Source organism: Pseudorca crassidens, chromosome 19 (assembly GCF_039906515.1).
Source record: "Pseudorca crassidens isolate mPseCra1 chromosome 19, mPseCra1.hap1, whole genome shotgun sequence".
In the NCBI taxonomy this organism is placed as follows: Eukaryota; Metazoa; Chordata; class Mammalia; order Artiodactyla; family Delphinidae; genus Pseudorca; species Pseudorca crassidens.
This window is the reverse complement of record NC_090314.1, coordinates 44,683,245-44,698,817: the sequence shown is the minus strand read 5'-3', so window position 1 is coordinate 44,698,817 and position 15,573 is coordinate 44,683,245.

The window sequence follows — 15,573 nt, the reverse complement described above, 5'->3', positions numbered from 1 at the left end:
TTAATACACACAACTTGGAACCTTGGGAGGCTAGGAGGGGTGAAGAGATGACTGGGGGTGAGTCCCCCCTTTTGGGCACACCAGGCCGTACTTATCTCTTCAGCGGTCAGCCTCCTTGCCGGCCTCTCAACTTCCAGCCTGCTCTGCCCCCGTCCAGCCTTAATGAACATTGGCCCATCTCTCCAGGGCAGAACACTACCCCACCCCCACCCCACCCCCCCGCCCCGCCGTGGCCTGTAGCTTGGAGTCCCGGCCCCTTATTGGTCGGTGTGTGGTGGGCCCGCCCCCGCCCCTGCACCCCTCCCCTCCGTCCCTTCAGCCAACGTCCTCCGCGCTGTTTCTTGCCTCCTGATCATTGTCCATGCTGTTCCCTCTGCTCTCATTTCACCCATCACGGTGCCACTGTCAGCTTATGTGACGGTCCCCCGCCCACGTCCCCAAATTCTCCTTCCTGGGGAGGGCTGAGTATAACACACATGCCAAGCCTGGAACATGTGGCCCCTGCGGGCCTGCTCTCACCAGATCCGTTGCCTCATCTCTATACCTGCCTGGAGCTCGGGCCGTGGAGGGAGGTCATGGCCTTGTTCTTGGAGGAGCAGTGGCACAGGTCTGGTGTTGGGGGCGGGGCAGGGAGCCCAGTAAGGCGGCAGCTGAAAGGTGCAGGGGAGAGGTGATGAGATGCTGAGGAGAGCTCTGCTGAGAGGGGCCGTGGAATGGGAGGGGAGAACAGAATTTTCAGAGATCATGAGAAGGTCTTTTTTTTTTTTGGCTGTGCCTCGCGGCTTGTGGGACCTTAGTTCCCCGACCAGGGATTGAACCCGGGCCCTTGGCAGTGAAAGTGCACAGTCTTAACCACTGCACTGCCAGGGAATTCCCACGAGAAGGTCTCTTAACAATGCACTTTCTGTACTCTGTGTTCAGGGCCTGCCTTAGTCTGCTCGGGTTGCTATAACAAAATACCATAGACTGGTGGCTTAAACCCCATTTACTTCTCACAGTTCTGGAGGCAGGAAGTCCAAGATCATGGTGCCAGTAGATTCCATGTCTGGTGAGAGCCTACTTGGCTTGCAGACAACACCTCCTTGCTGTGTGCTCACATGACCTTTCCTTGGTGCTGGCTCAGAGAGAGAGAGATTTCTCTCCCTCTTCTTATAAGGGCACGAATCCCATCATGAGAGTCCCACCCTTGTGACCTCATCTAAACCAGATTATCTCCCAAAGGCCCTATCTCCAAATACCATCACACTGGGGGCTAGAACTTCAACATATGAATTCAGAGGGACACAGACATTCAGCCCATAAGAGAGTCCTGATAGGAAACGATCAATTTGGGTAATTTGAGAATTTGCTAAAGGGACAGTTTTACAAAGGTGTGGGCAGGTATAGGAAGCAGGAAGGGAGAGGGTAGTACTCTGGACTAATTATGGGGGCCTCGCCTTCTCTACCCTCAGGCAGGAAGGGAAGGAGTGCTTCTTGGGGACAGAGCCCTGTGGATGAGGTTCCTGACAAGGGAAGGCTGTGACCTCACTCCCTACTGGTGCTCCCTGTTGGCCAAACCCAAGCAGAAACCAGAGAGCCCATCAATGTGGTCTATCCATGTTGTATCCTGCTGTCCAGAGCAGAGTGGGGAGTAGATCTGGGGAAGCCAGTGGAATATAACTCTCTCCCACCCACCATCTTTCCAAAAGAGAATTGGAGATGGCTTATAAGAAAGGATTGCTCTTTCAAGTCTCAAAACAGGCAATGAGGACAAGGGAAAGCAAGGGGCAGCAAAGCACCCATGTTAAGGGTTCATACTAGCCATGATTGAGCTTCCTCATTGACGCTGAGCTTCCTGGCAGCCTGGTCAAAAGGGGAAACAATGCAAGTTAAACTCAATGGAGTGAGTTGACTGCTGCTTCAGTTTTCACGCAGGAGCTGTCTGAGCCCCACAACCTTGAGAAAGTCAGTTCACTTCTCTGAACTTCAATATCCTCATCTGTAAAAAGGGGGTAATGCCTGCTCCGCCTACCGAGCATGAGGATGAAATGAGAAAGCACAGCGACTCCAGCAAGAAGAAGGAAAGGGCGAGAGGCTTTTTTCTAGAGAGACACCTAGGTGAGGGGGGCAGACCTGATTGACCCACATCCAAGGAATAGGACCCTGGCCCTGTCCATCTAGAGGGTCTGGAGGAAGGTCTCTGCCACCCACATGATCAACATCTCTACCTTGGTATCAACAGTACCAATGCAGACAGACACCCACCTATGACAAGGGAGGGTCACTTGCTAGATGGCCGAACCAAGCCCCCACCCGCCTAGAAATGGCAATGGGCCGGAATGAGGGGCAGAATCCAACAAGGTGGGATTAATATCAAGTTATTAAAATACGTCTTTAAAGGACTTCCCTGGCGGTCTGGTTAAGCTTCCGCGCTTCCAGTGCAGGGGCCATGGGTTTGATCCCTGGTCGGGGAACTAAGATCCCACATGCTGCATGGCGTGGCCAAAAAAAGTCTTAAAAATAAGTTCTCATCTGTGGACCTAAAATGGCTTAAAATAACGTCTGTCAATTAAAAAAATAAGTTACTAAAAATAAGTTATTAAAGGGAGTCTTACACTAAACATTTAAAAAACATTTCTGCATGACCTCATCTCCAAAGCATGTAAGTTGGCTTAAAAGGTACAATCGATAAGATAAAATAACTAGGTAGGAAATAATTTGATGGAATCCTAAATCCTATACTTTAATCTAAAAACATCTATGCACATATAGGAAATATGGGGAAATTCAGCTACACCCAGAACGTGTGGGAAAGATTAGTTGCCCCGCGGCACGTGGGATCTTTGTTCCCCAAGGAAAGAACTGTCTCTGGAGGAACGCAGTAGCACTGCGTTGGCTAGATTTGTGGATCGTTCGTTCATTCATTCATTCATTCATTCATCAACTGCTTCCTAAGGGCCTGCTGTTTGCCAGGCTTTGTTCAAGGCACCGTGGGTAGAGACGCCCATGTTCTTGTCTTCCAGGGGGAAGGTGGATGGACAGTAAACCAAGACCAGCAGGACGGCATGGATGGGAGCATGTGCTTAGGAGTCTGGGTGGGTCCAGGAAGTCCGAGAGGGAGTGGGGGGCAACTGAGCCTCATTGTGAATAGGGAGGAGGTATTTGCTGGCCGTCACTGGGAGGCACTGGCATTCCTGGCAGTGGGAACAGCAAAGACATGGACATGGGGATCTGGGTGGGGAGTTCAAGAAATAACAGTGGGTTGGTGTGCCCGGCCCTTAAAGAGGAGGGGGGCGGTACAGTGAGAAACAGGCTGGAAAATGGGGCAAAAGTCAGAGGGCGGAAGGCCTTGTGCATCTGGCCAAACCGTGTGAACTTGATCCTGGATAAGCTGGGGTGTGTGTGTGGGGAAACCACTGAGGTTTTAACCAGAAGGCAACAGTGACCCCACGTGGAGGGTGAGGTTCTGTCTTGAGGTCATTCTTGGAGGGCCGGTCGTAGTAACAGTCAGTGATCATGCCCATCATCACTCATTTACCTTTTCCTTAGTACCAGACCCTCTGCTAAGTGATTTCCTCACAACTTTGAGGGGGAGGACTACTTCCTCTCATTTCACTTTTGAGGCTAACGACGTTCCAGTGACCTGCCTATAACTCTATAGTTTTAACTCATACTAACAACAGCAGTTATGAGCCCTCAGGTGCAAAGTACTTTACTGAATAATCTCAGTCCCCACATCCCTGTGAGGTGTATAAAATGAAGGTAAATTATACAAGGTGCAGCCCCCGAGGCTCAGAGAGGTTAGAAAACGTGCCGAAGGCAGAACAGCTGTGTGAGCACCGGGGCTGAGATCTGAATCCAGGACACCTGACTCTTTCTTTCTTTAATTTTGTTCTATTTCTTTCCCTTTTTTTTTTTTGCGGTACGCGGGCCTCTCACTGTTATGGCCTCTCCCGTTGCGGAGCACGGGCTGCGGACGCGCAGGCTCAGCGTCCGTGGCTCACGGGCCCAGCCGCTCTGCGGCATGTGGGATCTTCCCGGACCGGGGCGCGAACCTGTGTCCCTGCATCGGCAGGCGGACTCTCAACCACTGTGCCACCAGGGAAGCCCTTTTTTTTTTTTTTTAACATCTTTATTGGAGTATAACTGCTTTACAATGGTGTGTTAGTTTCTGCTTTATAACAAAGTGAATCAGTTCCTCATTGTTTTTAAAATAATCAGCTCATTGGTAACAATCTTACACGGTGAACAGTGAGAGGCAGGCGAGGGTGCCAGGAGAGGGCAGATCAAGGAGACACCCTGGTCTCGGAGCAGGGAGGGCTTCTCAGAGGAGGAGGGCAACCTCAGAAGGACAGATGAGCAGGAGTGAGCCTGCAGGCTGTATGGGTGGCAGGGGTTCTACGGAACAAGAGCCCTGTGGGAGAGAGCTTGGTGGGGCTTGGAGAGGAGGAAATGGCACTCTGCCCAAGGTCCTGGCCATCCTCCCTGGGGCCCCTGCGTCCCACCCTGACCATCGCCCCAGGTACTTCCCCTCTGTCCTCTCTCCTTGCTTGTCTCTCTTCACTGTCCTGGCCAACAGCAGGGCCTAGAAACCAGAAGACAGTGGGCTGAGGTGCTCAGGACCCCAGTGCATCCCCACGTCCTCACCCCGGCTCAGGGGAGGGCTTGGAAGGCCCAGTGCCCCAGGAGTCTGGCTGGGATCCTGGGAAGCGGAGTAAGGGAAAGGGGGCGCTGAGGGGTGGAGGGACCCGGGGGATCGGGGGTTACACTGTCGTGGCCATTGCCTGGTTCTGCTGGGGAAGTGGGACCAGGAGAGGGAGGAGGGCTCCCCGGAGGCCTGCGGGAGACGAGCAGGAGAGGGGGTGGGGGTGAGAGGTCTGTGCTGTCCCACGTCCAGGGCACCCCTCCGTCCTGCCCCCCAGTCTGATGCAGAAGGTAGGCCTGGTGCCTGGGTCTGCCCGGGTCCCTGCATTCAACCTCAGGGGCTCTTTCCACGGGGAACCCTGTCCCAGGTGGCTTTTTCCAGGTTCAGGCCAAGGGAGGTGGCCTGAGCTGGGTGTGTGTCGCCCAAGGCTGGGGATCAGAGTGTCTGTGCCCCAAGTTCATGGCTGCGGTGAGGAGTATGCCTGGCAGACCTGGGCAGAAAGCGGCAGAAACCCAACAGCCAGACCGAAATGCTTATTGCGGACGGACTGGGGGTCTGAGCCCTAGTTTTTCCATCTGAAAAATGGAGTCACCATCCCTGCACTGCCTCTTCTGTGGGGTGATGACCCTGCAGGCGAGGGAGCTGGGGTTGGGTGGGGTGTGGGTGGGGGCATGTGGACTGGCACTGCCCTCTGGTGGCTACAGTGAGAGTTGCCAGGCACTAGTGCCTGGTCCTAGAGGGTGTTGTTACCTGGGAGCCTCATGGGTCCCCTTCAACTCTGTCTTCTCCATCCCACTTCCTTCTTCTTTACCCCACACTTCCCAGGGGTCTCAGGGCTGCTTTCTCAAGGACTGGGATAATTCAGTTCAGCAAACATCTATTCAGCAAAAATTAAATGGGCCCCTACTCTATGTCCTGTTCTGTGCTTGGTGTTGGAGCTACAGAGATGTCTCCAGTAAGACTGTCCAGGAAGCTAGTGGCTAGTGGGGGAGCCACTCGACAGAGCGGCAGCCTCACGTAGTCCGGGCTGTGCTGATGCCAGGTCATGGCCACCTCCTGGTATTCTCCATCCTCCCTGTCCACAGCAAGCCCTTGGGGTTGGGTTGTGTCTTCTTAAAACTTCTTGTTGACAGACAGAGAAAGACAGATATCAAATGATATCACTTATATGTACAGTCTTATATGTAAATAAGTCCACGAATGGACTTATTTACAAAACAAACAGACTCGCTGACATAAAAAACAAACTTATGGTTACCAAAGGAGGGGCGGAGGGATAAATTAGGAGTTTGGGATTAGCAGACACCAACTACTATACATAAAACAGATAAACAACAAGGTCCTACTGTATAGCACAGGGAAATATATTCAATATCTTGTAATAACATAACGAAAAAGAATATATATATGTATAACTGAACCACTTTGCTGTACACCAGAATCTAACGCAACATTGTAAATCAACTGTACTTCAATAAAAAAAAATAAAAAACTTTTTGCTGACAAATAAACTGTAGGAAAGACGTGCACACTTCATGCACCTCTATGTTCACAGCAGCATTATTTACAATAGCCAAGATATGGAAGCAAAGTGTCCATCAACAGATGAATGTATAAAGAAGATGTGATATATACACACACACACACGTATATATATATATATATGTATAAAATAAAATATTACTCAGCCATAAAAGAGAACGAAATCTTGCCATTTTCAACAACATGGATGGACCTAGAGGGTATTATGCTAAGTGAAATAAGTCGGACAGAAAGGCAAATACCTATGATTTCACCCATATGTGGAATCTAAAAAAAAAATAATGAACAAACATAACAAAACAGAAACAAGTTTATAGATAAGAGATACAAACAGGTGGTTGTCAGAGGGGAGGAAACAAAAAGTTGAGGGAGATCAAGAGGTACAAATTTTCAGTTGCAAAATAAATGAGTCATGGGTATGAAATGTACAGTGAGAGATCTAGTCAACAACTATGTAATATCTTTGTATGGTGACAGATGCTGACTAGACTTATCATGGTGAGATATATATATATATTTTTTGGGGGGGGGGTGCCGCATTGCGGGACTTGCGGGATCTCAGTTCCCCGACGAGGGACTGAACCTGGGCCACGGCAGTGAAAACCTGGAATCCTAACCACTATGCCACCAGGGAACTTCCATGGTGATCATTTTGAAATGCATAGAAATATTGAATCACTGTATCGTGCAACAGGAATTAACACAGTGTCGTAGGTTGATTATACTTTAAAAACAAACACAGAAAAAGAAATCAGATTTGTGGTTAACAGAGATGGGGGGTAGGGGAAGGGGGAAGTAGGGGAAGTCAGTCCAAAGGTACAGACTTCCAGTTACAAGATAAAGAAGTTCCTGGGATGTGATGTCTAACATGATAAATAGAAGTAACACTGTTTTATGCTATCTGTGAAAGTCGTTAAGCGAGTAAAGACTAAGAGTTCTCATCACAAGAAAGAAATTTTTTTTGTTTTTTTAAAAAAGATCAGTGGGGGACTTCCCTGGTGATGCAGTAGTTGAGAATCCGCCTGCCAATGCAGGGGACACGGGTTCGAGCCCTGGTCTGGGAAGATCCCACGTGCCACAGGGCAACTAAGCCCGTGCACCACAACTACTGGGCCTGGGCTCTAGAGCCCACGAGCCACAACTAATGAGCCTGTGTGCTGCAACTACTGAAGCCCGTGCGCCTAGAGCTCGTGCTCCGCAACAAGAGAAGCTACCGCAATGAGAAGCCCGTGCATCTCAACGAAGACCCAACGCATTCAAAAATAATAAAAAAATAAAATAAATAAATGTATTAAAAATAATAAAATAAAATACAGCTGCTATAAAAAAATACAGCTGCTAGAACATTTAAAATCACATGTGTGGCAAAACAAAAACAGATGGACATAGAGAACAGACTTGTGGTTGCCAAGGAGAAGGGGGTGGGGAGGGATGGATTGGGAGTTTGGGATTAGCAAATGCAGACTATTACATATAGAATGGATAAACAACAAGGTCCCACTGTATAGCACTGTGTTCAATATCCTGTGATAAACCACAGTGGAAAAGAATATGAAAAAAATTACATCTGTGACTTGTGTTTGTGACTCCCATTCTATTCTTATTGGACAGCGTTGCTCCAGAATTCATTCTTTACCCAGGAGCCAAAGTGATCTTCTCATAAATGTAGGTTAGACCATGTTGCTCTCCTGCTGGAAAATCCTCGGGGGTGTCCCATCCCACGAGCATCCAAGCAGGCACGGGTCTCCAGGTCTTTGTACTTGCTTTTCCTCTGCCTGAACAGCTCTTCCCTCATATAGGCAGGGCTCACTTGCTTAATTCACTTTGGTCTGTGCCCAAATGTCACCTCCTCAGGGAAGCCTTCCCAGAACACGCTTTCTGAAACAGTAACACCTGTTCCTCCTCCTCCTTACTTGGCTCTCTTTCTCTCCCACAGTGCTTATCACCATAGGATATTATACATGGTGTCACTATGTGACATTATAGGTGGTGTTACCGTGTCTACTTCCCTAGAGTGGAAGCTCCCGACGGTAGGGACTTGTCTTGTTCATTGCTGTATCCCCAGTTCCTAGAAGAGTACCAGGCTCTTGGAGGGGCTCAATGAAGACTTGTTGAGTGAATGAATGAAAGTGTGAGAAGTTCCAAGGGTTGGGAGAAGTCCTGCATGGCTGGAGCGGGGGGATGTCAGTGGATGGCATAGGTGCAGGTGGGTGAGATGGGAGCCCCAAACAGGAATGAATGTGCTGCCCAAAAGTTGGACTCTTGTTGGCCTTGATGACAATAAAACTATGTAAGATTGGAATGTTCTGGGCGACAAAGCAGGAGAGATGCTTACAACTGATTTTCAGCCCTCTTTGTAGAGGATAGGGAGTTATCAGGGGTAATGTGTGTCTGTGTGTTACTACTTTAAAAGTAAGATTTTATTTATTTATTTATTTATTGGCTGTGCCGCGCAGCTTGTGGGATATCAGTTCCCTGACCTGGGATTGAACCCCGGCCCTGGCAGTGAAGGCTCTGCGTCCTAACCACTGGACCACAAGGGAATTTCCTAAAAGTAAGATTTTATTAAGACAACCCCCCCCAATGTTCATAGCAGCGCTATTTACAATAGCCAAGACATGGAAAGAGCCTAATGTCCATCGACGGATGAATGGATGAAGAAGATGTGGTCCATACATACAGAAAGGAATACTACTCAGCCATAAAAAAGAATGAAACAATGCCATTTGGAGCAACATGGATGGACCTAGAGATTATCGTACTGAATGAAGTAAGTCAGAAAGAGAAAGACAAATACCATATGATATCACTTATATGTGGAATCTAAAAAAATGATAGAAATGAACTTATTTACAAAACAGAAATAGACTCACAGACATAGAAAACAAATTTATATTTACCAAAGGGGGGAGGGATAAATTAGTTTGGGATTAGCAGATGCAAACTACTATATATGAAATAGATAAACAACAATGTCCTACTGTATAGCACAGGGAACTATATTCACTATCCTGGGATAAACCATGATGGAAAAGAATATGAAGAAGAATATGTATATATATGTATAACTGAATCAATTTTCTGTACACCAGAAACTAACACATCGTATATCAACTATACTTCAATTAAAATGTAAGATTTTATTATGGAAAACAAAAAACACACGGGAGAGAGAGAACAGTATTATGATCCGCCTGTGTTTATCCCATGATGACGACACTAGTTACCAACTCATGGCCGACCTTGTTTCATCTATGTCCCCATCGGCTTCCCCCTCCTGTGTTATTTTGAAGCAAATCCCAGACATTGTTTCATATACAAAAAGTTCGGTATCTATCTTTAAAAAATAAAGGCTCAGGCTTCCCTGGTGGCACAGTGGTTGAGAGTCCGCCTGCCGATTCAGGGGACACGGGTTCGTGCCCCTGTCCAGGAAGATCCCACATGCCGCGGAGCGGCTGGGCCCGTGAGCCATGGCCGCTGAGCCTGCGCGTCCGGAGCCTGTGCTCCGCAACGGGAGAGGCCACAACAGTGAGAGGCCCGCGTACCAAAAAAAAAAAAGGCTCTTTTCAAAAACGTAAGGGGACTTCCCTGGTGGTCCAGTGGGTAAGACTCCGCGCTCCCAATGCAGGGGGTCCGGGTTTGATCCCTGGTTGTGAAACTAGATCCTGCATGCATTCCTGCAACTAAGAAGCCCACATGCCCCAACTAAGAAGTCCACATGCCTCAACTAAATATACTGCATGCCGCAACAAAGATCCCGTGTGCTGCAACTAAGATCTGGCGCGGCCAAAATACATAAATAAATAATAAATCAAACAAAAATGAAAGGACATCAGTAGGTGAATAGATTAATAAACCATGATACATCCAGATGATAAAATATTATTCAGTGCAAAAAAAGAATGAGATATCGAGACATGAAAAGACATGGAAGAACCTTAAATACATATTAGTAAGTGAAAGAAGCCAATCCAAAAAGGCTAGATATTGTGTGATTCCAACTATATGACATTCTGGAAAAGGCCAAACTATGAGATTGTGAAAATATCTATGGTTGCCAGGGTTGAGGTAGAGGGAGGGATGAAAGGTGGAGCCCAGGGGATTTTTTTTAAATTGAAGCATAGTTGATTTATAATGTGTTAATTATTGCTGTACAGCACAGTGATTCAGTTATACATATATGTATACATTCTTTTGTATATTCTTTTCCATTATGGTTTATCACAGGATTTGAATGTAATTCCCTGTGCTATACAGTAGGACCTTGTTAAACAACAAGGTTATCCAAGTTTGTTATCCATTTTATATATGAGTTTGCGCCATCTAATCCCAAACTCCTAGTCCATCCCTCCCGCATCCTTCCTCCCCCTTGTCCGCCACAAATCTGTTCTCTACGTCTGTGAGCCTACTTCTGTTTCGTAAATAAGTTCATGTGTGTCATATTTTAGATTCCACATATAAGTGATATCATATGGTATTTGTCTTTTTCTTTCTGACTTACTTCACTTAGTATGATAATCTCTGAGCCTATCCATGTTGCAGAGGATTCTTAGGGCAATGAAAATGTTCTGTATGATACCATAATGATGGCTACATGTCATACATTTGTCCAGATCCATAGAATGTAAAACACCAAGAGTGACCCCTAATGTAAACTATGGACTTTGGGTGATGATGATGTGTCAGTTTAGGCTCATCAGTTGTAACAAATGTCCCACTCTGGGGGGAGATGCTGATAATGAGGAAAGCTATGCGTGTGTTGTGGGAGGGGGTATATAGGGAACTCTTTGTACTTTCTAAGCTCAATTTTGCTGTGAACCTAAAACTGCTCTAAAATATAAACTTTATTTTTTTTGAAAGATAAAATATGGAGTGATGGATATGTTCATTGTCTTGATTGTGAGGATGGCTTCATGAGTATTATAAGTCTATCAAAACTTACCCTGTTTAAGTATGTTCCACTTTAAGTATGTTCAGTTAGAATTGTCAATTATACCTCAATAAGTCTGGTTACAAAAAAAGGAATGAAGTATTGATATATTCTACACCTTAAATGAACCTTAAAAACACGATGCTAAGTGAAAGAAGCCAGACACAGAGGCCACATATTATATGATTCCATTAATATGAAGTGTCCGGAATAGGCAATCCATAGAGATAGAAAGTAGATTAGTGGTCGCTGGGGCTTGTGGGGGAGGGGAATGGGGAATGACTACCAATAGGTATGGGGTTTCATTCTGGTTTGATGAAAATGTTCTGAAATTAGGTAGTGGTGTTGGTTGTACAATTCTGTGAATATACTAAAACCAGAGATTAAACATTTTTTCTTTTTTTTGTTTTATCTTTTAAAATTATTTATTTTTAATTTATTTTTATTTATTTATTTAAAAATTTTATTTATTTACTTTGGCTGTGTTGGGTCTTCGTTGTTGCGTGCGGGCTTTCTCTAGTTGTGTCGAGCGGGGGCTGCTCTTCAGTCTGGTGTGCAGGCTTCTCACTGCGGTGGCTTCTCTTATTGCGGAGCACGGGCTCCAGGCGTGCAGGCTTCAGTAGTTGTGGCTCGTGAGCTCTAGAGCGCAGGTTCAGTAGTTGTGGCGCACAGGCCTAGTTGCTCCGCGGCATGTGGTATCTTCCCGAACCAGGGCTTGAACCTGTGTCCCCTGCACTGGCAGCAGATTCTTAACCACTGTGCCACCAGGGAAGTCCAGATTGGACACTTTTTTTTTTTTTTTTTTTTTGCGATACGCGGGCCTCACTGTTGTGGCCTCTCCCGTTGCGGAGCACAGGCTCCGGACGCGCAGGCTCAGCGGCCATGGCTCACGGGCCCAGCCGCTCCGTGGCATGTGGGATCTTCCCGGACTGGGGCCCGAACCCGTGTCCCCTGCATCGGCAGGCGGACTCTCAACCATTGCGCCACCAGGGAAGCCCCTGGACACTTTTAAATGGTGAATTTTATGGCACGTGAGTTATATCTCAAAAAAGCTTTTATTTTTTTTTTAAAAGAGTGATAGGGTTGTTACAGACTGTTTTGTCCTCCACCTCCCTCTGCAATTCGTAGGCTGAAACTTCAGCCCCAATGTGATAGTATTAAGAGGAGGAGGCTTTGAGGAAGTGATTATGCCATGAGGGTGGAGCCCTCCTGAATGGGAACTGCAGCCTTATAAAAGAGACCCCAGAGAGCTCCCTTACCAGGTGAGGACACAGTGAGAAGGGAAGAGCGCTGTCTATGAACAAGAAATTGGACCTCTCACCAGACACGGAACATGCCGGCATCTGGATCTTGGACTTCCAGCCTCCAGAACTCTGAGGAGTAAATTTCTGTTGTTTGTAAGCCATCCAGTCTATGGTATTTTGTTAGAGCAATCTGAACGGACTAAGACACCCCCTGCTGGCTGTCTATTCTCAGCCAAACAGCCAGCGCCTTCCTGTTAAAGCTTAAGCCAGGTGACATCACTCCTCTGATGTAAAGTCCTCCACTGACTCAACTTAGGTCTAGCCCATCGGGCCCTGCTGTTACCTCTCCACCTCCCTCATCTATAGTCCCTTTTGTTCATGTCATTTTAGCAACTGTGGCTCCTTCTGTGGCCTCGAGTCTTTGCATTTGCTGTTGCTGCTTCGAACCCTCTGTTGGTGAATATTCTCCCCAGCTCCCTCCCTCCTTCAGCTTTGGACTTAAGTGACTCTTCAGTGAGAGCTTCCCTGACCACCCAAATATTTAAACTTGCAACCCACAGCCCACCCACCCCTCCCAGGTCCTCCTCCTGCTTTCTTTTCTTCTCCCAGCACTTTTCACATCATTTATGCTATGTGCTCTACTTCTTTGTTTATTATTTGTAGCTCTGCATTGCATGTGGGCCCTAGGAGGGCAAAGATCTTTGTTTTGTCTCACTGATGTGTCCCCAACACCTGTCACAATGCCTGGCACCAGGTGCTTGATAAATGTTTGTTGAATTCACACCTATGTTCACAGCAGCACTGTTCACAATAGCCAAGACATGGAAACAACCTAAATGTCCATCAACAGATGAATGGATAAAGAAGACGTGGTACATATATACAGTGGAATATTACTCGGCCATAAAAAAGAACAAAATAATGCCATTTGCAGCAACATGGATGCGACTAGAGATTATCATACTAAGTGAAGTAAGTCAGAAAGAGAAAGACAAATACCATATGATATCACTTATATGTGGAATCTAAAATATGGCACAAATTAATCTATCCACAAAACAGAAACAGACTCACAGACAGAGAACAGACTTGTGGTTGCCAAGGGGGAGGGGGAATGGGGGAGGGATGGAGTGGGAGTTTGGGGTTAGTAGATGCAAACTATTTCATATAGAATGGATAAACAGCAAGGTCCCACTGTATAGCACAGGGAATATCCAACATCCAATATCTTGGGATAAATCATAATGGAAAAGAATGTAAAAAAGAATGTATATATGTGTATAACTGAGTTACTTTGCTGTGCAGCAGAAATTAACACATTGTCAATCAACTATACTTTAATAATAAATAAATAAATAAATATTTGTTGAATGAATAAGGAGTAGAAGGTAAGTTAGGGGGACGAGAAGAGCTGAGATGAAAGAAGAAATGAAGCCAACAAATATTAAGGTTGTTAAGGATTATGACCATAAAAAATGGCCGTGGAGCTTAGATGCCCCATCTTTTTATCCAAAGCCTCTGGCCTGAGCCACCTTTAACAACTTGGCAGAAGTGCCCTGGAGTCTGGATGGGAGGAGAGGAGAGGAAGAGGGAGCAGGGGCCAGGTGGGCAAGGGTTGGGAGGGGTCTGGTTCCACAGGGGAACCACTTCTTACTTCCCAGCCAATGAGGGGGCTGCATTTGAGCCACTGTTTCAGAAACAACGTAACTAGTGCAGACTGCTCCTTTGATCAACTGGCAGATGAATCCCCATGTGGGTATGCAGGATTTGGGGAAGGGGAGGTGAACTGGCTCCAGGGTTCACTCACCAATCAGGAATAAGAAACACAGGCTTCTGGGGAGAGAGGCTGCCACTGGAGGGGGGTGGGTATGAATGGGCTGTGAAGGTGGAGGTGTGGGTTGAGATGCAAAATACTACGCAGTTAATGATTTCTCCTCTGCCACGGCCCAGACTACCCTGTCAGTAGCACTTTCCATTTTTCTCAGTCATAGCTCCGTTTGTTTCTTTCAGAGAACTCCCCACACTCTGTAACTACCTTACTTGTTCTCTTGTTTATCTGCCTCCCCTTCTAGACTCTAAACTCCAGGAGAGCAGGGATCTAGTTTCCCTTGTTCCCTGGTCTAGCCTGAGAGTCTAGCACGGTGCCTAGTATATATAGTAGGTGCTCAAGAAATATTTGTCAAAGGAATGAATGAACCCAGACAGAAGGAAATACTCTAATCACACTGCTTCTCCACTGGACGGCTGGGGATGGGGCACTCTGATCCTCCTTCCTGGGTTGTGCCTCTTGTTCCAGGCTGTGTCATGGACACCTGGCCCCCAAAGCACGCTGTCAGCACGAAGAGCCTCTGTCCCAGGGGCACACCTTGGGCACAGCCTCTGTCCTGGGCTCCGGCTTTGAGTGGTGGCGGTAGGAAAAGGGCTCCTGGAATTCCTTAGCTAGGATAGGGGTATGAGTGAGAGAGATGGGTTAGAGATGGAGTCATGTGGATGGGGGTCGGGTGGGTGGGAGGAGAGACTCACAACAATCTAGAAGAGAGAATGAGGCCTCAAGAGCAGAAGGGCTGAAAAGGAGGTGGCACATGTGAGAACTATTTAGGAGGTAAATTAAGCAGGATTTGGTGATTGACGGTATTGAAGAGAAGGGAATTGGGGCACCAAGAATAATCCCAAGGCTTTAAAAGAATCAGTGCCGCAGCCATTTCTTTTTGGCCTGTAGGTTCCTCCGGTCCAAAGGCACAGAAATGGCCACTGGACTCCTCTGCCGCTCCACAGTTCATTCAGGACTTACGGCGACCCTCACAGGTATCCCGTCACGTGCTGCGCTCTGAGGAACACGCTCCCTGTGTTGAAGGGGCGCACGTCTGGTCTCGGAGACAGACACAGTGTGACCACTGCGGCCATCGCATAAAGGATGCTCTGGGGCCGAGAAGGACGGGGTCGGATGAGTCTTTACGCGGAGACATCTAAGTGGGGTCTCCCGGAAGAACAGGTGTTTGCTACCGTGGTATGAGGTGGGCAAAGTGAATAAGGGCGGAGGTAAAGCACTAGGAAAGGCAATAAAACGACTTAAGAAATAAGAAAGAGGTCTGTCAAGCGGCTGGAACACCGTGGGTGTGAGCGCCGGGATCATGATGTCCCAGACTGGGCAGCGCGTGGAGGCCGTACTGGAGTTTGGATTTATCTCCCAGCCCACGCGGGAGAGACACAATACGGCCCCAACTTACAGGTCA